A 13,022-nucleotide genomic window follows, 5' to 3' on the forward strand; every position below is an offset into this window, starting at 1 on the left:
TTGGATGTAACAGGGGTGTGCCGGTCTCCTCATTAGGAAATGCGTGCTCTCCCATTGCCCAAGTGATGACCAAGGTGTTTCATGGCATGAAACATACCTTATGCTCCTCATAGTCAAGACTGGAAAGTCTCAGGGCTGTCACAGCCATTTTGTTCATCGAGGTGCACTGATTTGGCTCAACCCCAAATTCTCCTTTAGGCTGTGCATGTGGATTAGCCATTTTAATCAGAAGATGAGCAGCACAAAGTGTCCTTTAAGCAAGATAAAGGAAATTCAACGTTGGCATAAGTTATTCCCATGAGAAGAGAAAAGGAAATTCATACTGCTAAAAGGCAATTTTATTTGCAATCAAATTGCATCCACAGTTGGGTCTTTAATGGGAATGGAGATTTCAGGAGAAACTAGTACCTTTCCTTCAGTTAGTTAAATTGTCGCAAAAGAAAGCATGAGCACATCAATCCATGCTGTGATAGCCTTTATGGCCAGAGAGGCCTTCATCCTCCTGTAGCATGATTTCCTGAGGACCTCAAATCATAGTCCATCTCTCCTCCCCAATTTGGCCTCTCTTACTGCTCCCCTGTGCCTTAAGCAATTCCCTGCTTTGGTATGGGAGCCCCTTCAAAACGTGTGGCTTGACCCAGTATCTCCACCTTGCCCCATGATTCATATTGCCAAGGAGGTTCTTAGTTCTACACAGACTGTCCCATTAGCATGTCCCCCATCTAGACTCACTTCGGAAAACACTGCTGCTCTTTCAAGAGGATAAGCGCACGCAGAGCTTGCAAGGGCATGCACTGAGCTGAGGGTGGTGAGCATCATGAAGAATAAGGCCACATAGGAGGGACGGTCCTCATGCCAAATCTCTGCCTTGCCTAATGTATATAGAATAGGGCTGTGGCCACAGATGTGTCTTGCTTGGCTGTTGGCAGGTCTTTGGGCTCTTGTTACTGAAAAAAGCATAGTAATGTATCTGGACATAGCAATAGCCTTGATAGGAAAAAGGAAGTTTTCCAGTTGCACTTACAACTTCTCTTTCCACAGTCTTTCCTGATTTTCCTAATGCCTCCTGGGAGTCTCTTGCTGTACTTCGCACCTTATTCCTGTAGGAATAAGCACACTCAAAAGGGGTAGATGTTCTCATCAGCTTTCCCATGTGCTTTTGACACGTGTGTTGTGTTGCAATAGATGTAACATGGTGGTGGAAGTTGTGGCATAGATACTAAAACGTTTGCCTTGTTCTTGGTCCTGGCATTCAATGTACCACTGGAATGTGTTTGTGTTTTGTAAGGGTTGTGAGCTGCGGGCATGCAGGGGAGAGTTAGGGAAGGAACATAACCTTTTTTTTTTTTTTTTTAAGAAATAAATACCTTGACTCCTAAGTGCTTTTGCTGCAGGAATTTTGTTTGTGCATATTGCTTCATGGCATTCCAAAATACATTGTTGATGGCTGTGGTAGCACCATCCTCGAGGCCTCTGTCTGGGATACCTGAATTCTAGGTCTAAGCAAGTAGGAAGTTCAAAGTATTGCTTTTTGTCTAGAGGGAATGATATCTTTAACTGTTATATGGGATGATGGTCAAGTCAGCGTAGAGAAGGTGCATGGATCATTCAAACTCATGAAGGATGGGGAAACTTTTACTTATATTTTGGCACAATGGAATGAGTATTTCCAGAGAAAATGAAAAATTATTTGTCTTGGCTGATTCTTGCTCTTCCTTGGTGTGGCAGAACAACACAAAGCATGAAACTGTCTGCCGCTACAATCTGCTTCAGTTTCTGAGAAGGCTTTTCCCAGACAACATGTAAAGCACCTCCTTGCTGTGTTTACATTAATACGCAGACTTGCTGTGGGAACTCTGTATAGCAAAAGATATAGAATAAAGTAGTCATCATCTGCAAAGCATGTGGTAGTTTCAGCTTTATGTATTTAAGCTTTTAAAAACAAAATAAATTACTTCTTTTGCACTCCAAAACAGCGACTGTCAATCACTTTCGAGTAGGGCTTAAACCATCCCTTCCCCCCAACTCTATCCTGTTGGTTTTCCTGCTGCCAGCAATTGTGTTATTTCAGGTATTTTTATATTTTGGATGGGAGTCAGAGGGAAGAAAAAGCTTTTTATGAACAAATCACATGGATGGTGTAGACAGCAAGATCTTCAGGGATTGGTAACATTTGTCCATGACATACAAACTAGAAGAATTATAAATAACCTGGAAAATAGGGCTGCTGTGGAAAGCAAACTGGACTGCTTGGTAGCCTTTGCTACCTAGTCAAAAAAAAAGCCTTTTTCATGAGGGCAAAGGAGACGTGATGCAACTGGGCAAGAAACAGATGCCACCCAGAGCTAGAGAAGGACCCTGTGGAGCAGTGTCCAGAGAGGGATTTAGTGGCTAGAGTGCACAAGCAGCTGAAGTAGTTTCCAGCGTGATGCTGTTAGGAGAGATGTGGTACTGGGATGTGTGAGCAGAGGGATGACATGGAGGGCTGCCCTGGGCCACTGACATCACTGCAGTGGAGAAGGGAATGTGGGAGCAGATCCAGAGTTTACCCTTGGTAGAGCACATGAAAACCCTGAGTAGAAGAAGCCATCAGATTTATTCAGGAGTGGCATAAGGATTACAGGGTGCTCAGTCTGTGATATTTAGCAGAAAGAAGGCACAGACATGTTTGGTACCGAGTCTTGATGTCCTGAGTGTCATATAGGTACATTCACAGACACTGCTGGGTCCTTCAGCTCCCCAGCAAGAAAAACCCAATTGTGGGAAGATCAAGTCACGTAAATCTAAATGAAGCTTTATATACCCTGAGTTGAGGTCCATAAGCTTCAGCTTGCACCCATTTGAAAATCCAGTATACTTCTCAAAAACAGAAACTGGACCCTCCTCCAAAGTCACTAAGGAAAAAGGGCCCCTCTGTAAAGTGAGTCATAGAATCATAGAATGGTTTGGGTTGGAAAGGACCTTTAAAGGTCATCCAGTCCAACTCCCCTGCAATGAGCAGGGGCGCTCAGAGCCCCTTGCCTTAGATGTGTCTCTTGGAGCAAGATGAGTAGCCCACTGGAGATGCCTCTCAGTCTTGGTGGACTTGAGAGAGACCTTGAAGACTCCTTTGAAGTAGCTACCTAACCTTTAGGTGTAAAAGGCTTCGTTTAGGAGGAAGACTTTCTCCTACACTGCAAGTCCTTTATGTCAAGACTAGAAGCATTTTTGAAAGAGATGTTTGAGTTCTACCCAAATTATCATGCTCTTGGGAACTGTGACAAATGAAGGAGTAATTATAACACTTGTGTCAAAAGAAAATTTGAGGCTGCTGTTGCATGGAGTGAAACCATCTGCCTCCAGCTCTGGTCTACCGTGACATCATGGAGACGCCACTAGTCTATGCATCGGCAGGAGGTGAGAGCCATCAATGCATCACAGTGGGTACCTCGGTGAACATTTTTCACCGCCCAATGGTCTCTGCATAATGTAAGTTTGAGATAGCTGCATTCAGGCAAAGCTTTCTCATGGGAGGCTTACTCAAGGCTTACTCACGGGAGATGACAACATCTCCCACTGTTTTGCCATGGACTGGGCGTGGGCTAAGCCCACCACTGACTTCCATAGACCCAGACAGAGACGCCTTTTAAGGCTGCCATTGACTTGCCATCTACCTGTGACACTATCACTGGTCGTAGAAACCATTTTCTCCTCTCACTTCCCATTGCTGCCTTTTCACCTCTCTCAAGCCCAAACTTTCCTCCCCTAGTTTTGTCTTGTCGCGTATAGGCTTGACCTCCAGGAATATATCACTTTCCCCATGACATCCTCCTGGCCGGGCTGTTTCGCTCACTCCTGTTCCTCCTTGCCCAACCGCTTCAGGCATGATGCATGTGCTGTCTCTGATGAATCCAGCTTATTTGCTCGAATGGTAATTGTTGTTTTTAATGCACAGAGCTGAAAAAAACACCTCCCCAGCATGAATGTGACAGGGCATCACTGCCCCGGGAGATGCTGAAGCTGTCTTTGCATTTAGCTGTCCAGCTGGCAAGGAGATGATAGCATTGTGGGGCAGGAGAGCAGTGCGCAGAGATGCAAGTCCCATCTGAAAGGATGAGCTAGCACTGATTAATTCAGATTAAGGGCCACAACAGCCAGCTGGGAGCTGGTGGGCAGAGATAATAGCAGTTTCAGTGGCTGTCTTTCTGGCTTTAAATATTCCCGTAAGAAGGAAGGGGGAGGGGGGGATTTATTGCAAGGTTGATGTGCCTAGACTTATTTCCTATTAAATGCAAATGATGGTAGGACCGGTAGGGTCATTCAGACCCTGTACCTGGCTTCAAATTCCCACTTCATGTGGAATAAGATGTTTACTGGTTTGTAGTGCTAAGGATTGAAACCTGCTTTTAGGACTCATACACACGCTGCAGCTCTTCATGGATGCAAGCGCTGGGTTGTGTGCATAGACACAACAGGGGTTGTCCAGCTGTTGGACTTCATGTGTTTGTTCTCAGCTGCTTCATCTCACATGTGGTGTGTTGGCTCACCTGAGAGAGCTTGTGCCTGAATGCAAGGAGAGGATTCCCAAGACCTGGAACCCAGTGCTGAGCAGCAGCTGATATTTTATGGTCTATATACTGTTTTAAACCCTGTGGCCATACAATATCAAAGGCTAGACTGAGAACTAGTGCAAAATAGAGAAAAAAAATAGATATTCCTAGGCATGCAAACAGCAGACAACACTGGGTGACCTAAAAGTTCTCAACATTTCAAGTTGGACTAAATACTTACTTGAAAGGCAGAGAGTTACAGGTCTCTAGATCCTAGGTCCTCTGGAAGCTTCGAAGGTCTCTAGATACGCTCTTTCCTGACTTACATGCGTCTTGATTAACAAGAATGTTAAATCAGCATTTTTCAATCTCAACAGTCTCAGAAGTGATCAAAAGCTTAAGACTATACCTAAAAAATGAAACACCAACAAGGGCAGCTTCCCGTGAAGAGAGGGTGAGGGTGAGGGACTTGGTGCTTTATTACAGAGCAGTTGGTTGATGCACAAGACACAAGTATTGCTGGAAGGTCACCCAAAAATTAATCCATGTGAGCTGGAGCAAAGATGATAGAAGATGGAATAGAGCCACCTTGGTCAAGCAGACGCTGGTCTTGGAGCAAGCATTGCCGCACCACGCCAGTGCAGAGGTATTGAGATACAAAGTACGTAAAGTTCATTTTGCATCAGCCAGTCGTGATGACACCAGACTGAGACACCAACACCCACCCAGCCTCAGAGAGTAGGAAATCAGCACCTCAGTAACCTCGGCATGGGCAATTTGCCCCAAAACACCTCTAGCTGCAGAATCATAGAAACTGTGGGTTGGAAAAGACCTTTCAAGGCCATCTAGTCCAACCCCCTGCCATCAGCAGGGACATCTTCAACTTGAGCAGGTTGCTCAGAGCCCTGTCCAACATGACCTGGGTTGTTTCCAGGGGTGGGGCATCCACCACCTCTCTGGGCAACCTGGGCCAGGGCTTCACCACCTGCACTGTCAAAAATTTCTTCCTTAGATGTAGTCTAAAATCTAGAAGAAGGTGTGGTTGGAGTTGAGGTTGTCCCCAAGGACTGCACTGCACAGGTGGGCAGGGGTTACCACGTGTAACATCTCTGAGAAAGGTTCTTCTTGTCCCACGGCGCTGGCCAAGGGTACCCCACTGCTCTGCAGGGGAAGGTTGTCTGGGCCCCCATCCAGCCTGGGCTTGGCAAAACGCTGGTCATTGACAGTCTGTGCAGGGTCTCCCATTTTGGTTCCCATCAATCTCTGCAGAAAAGGGATTCAGAGGCATGTCTGGGCCGCGGCCAGCGGCCTTTGTGCTCACCACTTTGGTGACAGAGCCTGTTTTCTATGAACCGCCGAGACACCGAAAGGAGACTGAAAGCCTCTGTGTACAACAAGCCCCACTGGCAGCAGGAACCACGGGCTGCTCTGCATGGAGGAGCCGCAGCCGCTCGAGGAGGCTATTCTACCCACGTAAGCTGCTGGGGCAGCTCTGTCCTCCACGTGGGGCAGGGATGCTCAAAGGAGCGGCAAGATCTGGATGCAAAGGCTGAAGAGGAGGGGAAAATCCAGGATGTGGAGCAAAACGGAGGTGATTCTTTGTGATGAAGTACAATAAAGGTATATAAAAGCTAAACTATGGTTGCTTCAGTAACTAAGTAGGTCTGCCTAGCTCACCACCTGTGGCTTCCACTCTTGAAATATGCTTTGCTCCTTTTAATACTCCTGTGGAGTAGGGAAATACCCCAGTCAGGGTGGGTATTGGAAGCAAGCACAAGAGATACATGAAGACCCAGCTCTGCAAAGCTATTGGGTGCCCTGAAGTATTTCTCCAGTCGCTATGGCCAGATATGGACTCAGGCAGGAAGCAGAGATGGGGGCAAGAGTCTCCCCAACTGACTTAAGCTACTTTATAGAGACAGTAGTGTTAAAACCCTACAGTCGATAAGGAAATCTGGATCACCTTCTGGTGGCACTTTTCTCTCGTCATTGAATGTAAAAGTGTGAATATCAGATAGGGCGATAATTTAGATTCACTAGTTGACTTCCTAAAGCTGGGAGACAGTCACTAGAGCCTGATCCTGGGCTGGTGTAAGTACATAACTACCTTTAGTCTTGAACTCCGGTGCAGCATTTTAAAAATCCATTCTCTTCATGCATGTTTAGCCATCTCTGAAGTTGCACTGCTTATATCTGTCATGTCTAACATCTTCTTGTATCTTATTTATCCATTAAAAATGTACCTTTAGTGTAAACTGTAATTCAAAAGCAACAAAAATTCTGTTTTCCTTTTGCCCTTATCCTTAATGGCAATTAAAAAAAAATTATTTACATATATTTTTAACCAGAATTTCTCAAATCTCTTCACTGTTTTTAAACTGATTTAGGTGAACTCAATTTAGGTGGCTTAAGGCCATTTTGCTTTGGAAATTATGAGCTATATATTTTGATGTACCTTGGCTCTTTCTCATTCCAACCCACAGCTCAACACCTCAACAGCATGAGCTACAAAATGTGCTCTTGCTTTGATCCAGGCAGCCAAACTCAAGAACTGCAAATTGGGTAGCAGATCTGGGCATCTGAAGAGCTCCGGGATGTCCAAAATACTATCTTCAAAAAAAATGAAATAGCTGGGGTTTTGTCCAGATGGCACAGCTCATCTTCCCCTCCTTGCTTTGAGGAAGCCTGAGAAGGTCCCACTCGGATGGGGTTCATGCTCTTGGAATAAAAGTAGTACCTCAGTCATGCTTGGGCCACTCTCCACAAGTGCATATGCCATTAGCAGCCTCAATAGGACATTGCATGTATCACCCATCTTCACCTGCAGATTAATTAAGCCCTGGAAATAGATACTGGCTTATTCTACTCCATATCTTCTTTCTGGAGAGCACAGCAACTCTGCATGAAGTCTCTAGGTTGACCCACTATTTGTCTTTGCCAACTTTGTCTTCCCTGGCGGACCTCAACCAAGTCATTTAACCTACCAAATGTCTCTGTTCCCTCATCAGTGAGCCAAACATATCTTCTTTCTCTACTCTGTAGCACTGGTCCCTGAAGAAAAAGCCGGAGTTGGATCAAACTGAATTCTTCACGGTGCTATAGGAGATGTGAAGCAGCGCACCGCAACAGCTTTCATTTTGGTAATAGGTGGGGGAAGTGCAAAAAACTAAAGTAAAATAAGACTTTAAGTGAAAAAATCACCTCTCTGATGTCTACAAAAATTCTTTGAGCAGTGCAGTGAACAAGTAACTGAAAGAACAACTACTTGACAACCTATTTTGATTGCTTTATCTAAATTATACATATTTTAAATAAGTATGTATATAACAAACATATGACATAGAACTAAGCTGAACTCTTAAACTACAAACAAAAGTCCCCGAACAGGAGACTACAGCAAATCTAACCTGGCAAGAGGCCTTACCGTTTAAGATAAAGGATAAGATATTGAGAGAGGAGCTCCATAACCATGCAGATGCTGTGTTTACTAAGTAAGAGCAGAAAAATGTCAGCAGTGAAATAAACCTTGACAAAATGGCGCACAGCACACAAGCGCAACACAAGCTGTGACGGGGGATAAAATATTCTTGAGGTCCTTGAGCCAGTACAGTTTTCTTATCACAGCTGGCTCTGAGTTTTCATCACCTTGATCACATCTCCATCCTACTCCGATGAGCCCATGGGGAGACAGCACTCATGGTCACATCTCGGGACAGCTGCTTGCTTCTCCGCTGCTTCTAGCTCTCCTTTCAGATGCGTTATATAGTTCCTCTGACTCTCGCATATCTGGGCGAGCTCTCTCAATGTCTCCTGTAACTGTTGCTTTTCTCTCTCGTATTGCTGCTGGTCACCGTCCGACTTTTCCTCGAGGCACTGAGCAAAATTTTTGATTTTTTGAGCTTCTCTTCTGTTTCCCAGTATATCTGTTACAGTTTGGTAGTCTTCACATTCAGCCAGGTGGTCAGGCATACCACTGATTTGCAAGGTGAGTTGTTTATTGGCACACTTCAGGGTTTTGATTTTGTATTCTAGTAGTTGGAGCCTTTCTTCCCTTTGTTGCACTGTGTCTTTGATGTTCTTCCTTTCCTTCTGCAACTCTTCCACCAATGTCTTGTAACGGCCCATCTTGGATTGCAAGCCATGGTTCAGAATTTGCACATCTTTGATTTCTTCTTTCAGGTCATAGTTTCTCGTGCTGAGGTTGGCAACCAAATCTCTGAGGTGCTATATTTGATTTCAAAATGTTTCATTGAAAGAGGTCAGATCCTGAAATGACATTTGCTGGGGATGTCCATACCAGTGGTGGAGGAAAGGACTGGGGTCTGGAGAAGTGAAGCTCTGGAAAACTACAGAGGAAAGAGGGTGGGGAGTAGAATTTTAATCACTTTGATTATTCCAAATCTGATGTTTAGTGTTACTCCATTTGACCACCTACCCTGCTCTTGACCATTTCTCCTTACAGCAGGACCATTTTTAGTACATCATTACTCACACGGATTAAAGCTGCTGTGAAAATTGGATGTCGTACACTTTGGGCCCATGCCTTTGTCCCTGGAAGAACCGAAATCTGCAATACATTATCTGGGTATACTGTAAAGTGTATGGCTTGAGCCCAAGCAAACCAGGCTGCGATCGTCTCAGATCTAGTTAAAAAACATCAACCTAGAGATATCTCTCCTTAGAAGTCCACATCTTCCCTAGACTATTTCACCCACTTTCTCTCTTTTTAGGAAGAGCCTTTTAACTAAGAAGCCTGGATTGAACCAAGAACCTGTTAAGAAAGATAAAACTAAGCAAAACAAATTTTCCTCTTTTTCATGGGGAAGAGGCTTTTTCCTCCTTCACTCCAAGCACTGCCCTCCCAAAGCCCCATCTCAAGAAGAAATCACAAATAATAGAGGAGATCTATGCTTTTGGGAGACACCACGCTCTCTCCTTCTCTTTTATTTTAATTAAGGCATTCCAAGAGTTATTACAGGAGGTGTTAGCAATGGTATCAAGGCTCTCCATAGCGATTAACTCACCCCCCTTCATTTTTTAACTCTTAGGGCCTGATGCAGCACATAGGAGAGTTAATAAAAAGCCTTTTATTGACTACAGCAGCCTCAGGGCCAAGCTCTCTTTTAGCCTCTAATGTGAGAAGTATGCACAGGCTGCCATCAAAAACCTGCATCTGAAACTGCAGAATGGCTCTGAATCAACTTCTATTTTCATAATGGTACAAAAAGCTGTCTTTATGCACATGGATAGATGCATCTTTAGGCCATGCAAAAGTAGATGATGGGGACAGTATGGTGAGCCCTTGGGGTTGCCTTCACCCATCTGCACCAGGCCCATCAATCATTTAACATGCCAAAATAGGCACCCACTGCCCCACATATGTAATGCCTTTGTCTCCTCAATGCTTCTATTTTAGAGGAGTTTGCTCAGCTTCCACGCAATGAGAGCAATATGATACCTCCAAAGTAGGAAATATTTGTCTCCCACTGAACCTGATGGGATATGGGTGCCCAGTGCCCCAAGGGACTCTTGTTCTGTTTTGTTTGCTCAGGGTTGCCCAGCAAGTCAGTGGCAGAACATGGATTTCAATGTACATCTCCCATAGTCTGTGCCAGGGCTTTTGCAGTCTCAATTCTTTCAGCGCTTGTAGTCTGCTACTTGCATGCAAACACGAGCTTGCCTGGTTACAATCCCTCACATTGTCTGCAATGCTTTGGCCAACGAGAATGGAAGCAGGCTTTGCATGACTCCAATGCAAAAGCCCAGGCAGGCTGGGGGAGCTGGGAAAGACACCACTAAGGCGAAGATGTTTTAGCCATATAAAGAGAAATATGACAAATGCCAGAAGTGGTTTAAAGACAGTAAATTTGGTCATTCTTATAGTGCACAAACTAGAAGGCATTTAATTAAATTAGCAGGTGAGACGCTATGAACATGCTGAAGTAGATATTTCCCTTCATGTCATTAAGCTATGAAGTCATTGCCACAAGGATGGCAAAAATTTACATGGATGTGGATGTCAAAAATTTTTGACCAATATTTCACAGAATCACAGAATCACTAGGTTGGAAGGGACCTTCAAGATCATCAAGTCCAACCATTAATCCAGCGCCACCATGTTCCCTAAACCATGTCTTGAAGTGCCACATCCACATGTTTTTTGAACACTTCCAGAGATGGTGACTCCACCCCCTCCCTCTCACACTCCCTAATGCTCCTCAGCCTCTCCACTTCCTCTTTCAGCTCTGCCACCATGGGCTCAGGAAAGCAAAAGTTTGTGAAAGAAAAATCCTGTAGGGAATATTAAAACAAAGATACCATTTCTAGCTCAAGAAAACCATGAGCTACAAACTGCCAGGGTTTTCACTACAGTGAAAGCTCCTGTGAGACCCCACCTGGAGCACTGCATCCAGCTCTGGGGCCCCCAGCATGAGGCAGACGTGGACTTGTTGGAGTGGGTCCAGAGCAGGGCCACAAAGATGAACAGGGGGCTGGAGAACCTCCTCTCTGAGGACAGGCTGAGAGAGTTGGGATGGTTCAGCCTGGAGAAGAGAAGGCTCCAGGGAGACCTTATTGCAACCGGCCAGAGCTTGAAGGGGGCTGATAGCAAACATGTGGATCTTTCCCATCTTTAATGGGAATGGTACCTATAAAGAGGTAATGGTTTTCAACTCAAAGAAGGTAGATTTAGATTAGATATTAGGAAGAAGTTCTTTACGATGAGGGTGGTAAGACACTGGCATAGGTTTCCCAGAGAAGTTGTGGCTGCCCCACCATTGGAAGTGTTCAAGGCCAGGTTAGACAGTGCTTTGAGCAACCTGGTCTAGTGGAAGGTGTTCCTGCCCGTGGCAGGGGGGGTTGACTTACAGGTTTCTCTAAGTCTATGATTCTGTATCTACTTGCTCCTTCTACTGGTCTTGAAATACTGGATTAGAAGGATGTTTAACCTGAGCCCAAATAGCTGTTCCTGCAGTCTAAAAGACTGAGTTTACTAAGGGTCCATGTAACTCCTGCTCCGAACTGGAAGACCCAAGAGCAGACTCTTATTTCAGCCACTGAGCAGCACCAGCCTTCACGCTACATGCAATATAAATTACTGTAACAACCTGTTGGGCTGAGCTGAATTTGCCTTGGAGAGATGATTTGGCCTTAAACAGCTTTTCTGCCAGAGATGAGAGGATATGGGGGCTACAAAGAGGTGTAAACCAGCCATCTCCACTGCGTCCCTCAAAAAGATTGAGTGAGGGGAGTGATCCTGATTATGGACCTTTTATTTGAAGGCAAGGGAAAACAACACAGATTTATTCAGGTCAGGGGAATACTGAGCAGCTGATCACATGCTAAATATTTATATCCAGCTGGGGGATTCCTCGGAATGATATTTTTCCACCCGTCTGTAATGAAGCTGGCAGCAGACGCCCTCCAGAGCTCATTAACCTAGTGATAACTACGTCCATAAATCCAGACATCAGGACTCGCCTGGGCAGAGGACAGGGCTTGATTTGCTTTGGATGCAGATGAGATTTTTGACAGTGGGTCAGAAACTTTCCCAGCTCTGAAGCAGTGAGACTTTGCCCCTTGCTCTCTGACTATGTGTCCCTATCTGGTGACAATTTGCTTTCTAACCGGGGGCCAGAGAGCGGAGCTGCTGGCTTTGATCGTAAAGTCAACAGCAGATAAAACAGGTGATAAAGGCTCCGGTTATTCCTGCTCTCTCCCCCTGTTCAGGCTCTGAGATCAGTCGGTAACGCACTGTTTATTTTTCCACCAGCAATGTCCCCTCTGCCAGCCTGGGGTGGTGGTGACCCCCTAGAGAAGCACTGATGGTGCCTTGGTCAGCGTCCAGCCCCCCTTCTCTGATGTGGACGGGAATACGAGGAATGCACAGTGTATTATATGAAACACCTTCCTATAGGGTTTGCTTACAATCTCACTCCTTCCCTGGTTGCTAGGTGGTTTTGGTCGCAGCCCAGCCCCTCCTGGTGGGGGACAATAGGTCTTGGCTTGTCTTTGGTTTAGGTGTTGGCACATGGGTTTGCTTAAACCTGGCTATGTTATAACCAGTTTTAATAACAGCACCTTAGGAACTGGTCTGTGCAGGGGTGATCAGCTCTTTCAAGAGGCCTCAGCCCAGTTGTTGAGACACTGGCAGAGGCCAGAAGATGCTTTTGTCTCAGAGGGCGTGGATGTGGAAGAGAACTGGTGGAAGGGTTCGCCCAGAGAGGTTGTGCAAGCTCCACCCTTGAAGGTTTTCAAACCACACCTGGACAAATCCCCGAGCCCAAACCCCAGAGCTGACCTTGCTGTCAGCAGGAGTTTGCACTGGAGACCTCCTGAGGTCCCTTCCAGCCTGCATTGACTGTGGCCCTACAGGACAGCTGTGTCCCAGCCGCAAGAGTTTGTCAGGGGAGGCTGCTGAACAATGGAGAGAGCATCTCTCCTGCCCCAGGTGGGGTGGATCTCCCAGCGGAGACCATCCACCCACTGGGGACC

This window comes from Phaethon lepturus, unplaced genomic scaffold (genome assembly GCF_000687285.1).
Source record: "Phaethon lepturus isolate BGI_N335 unplaced genomic scaffold, ASM68728v1 scaffold6834, whole genome shotgun sequence".
In the NCBI taxonomy this organism is placed as follows: domain Eukaryota; kingdom Metazoa; phylum Chordata; class Aves; order Phaethontiformes; family Phaethontidae; genus Phaethon; species Phaethon lepturus.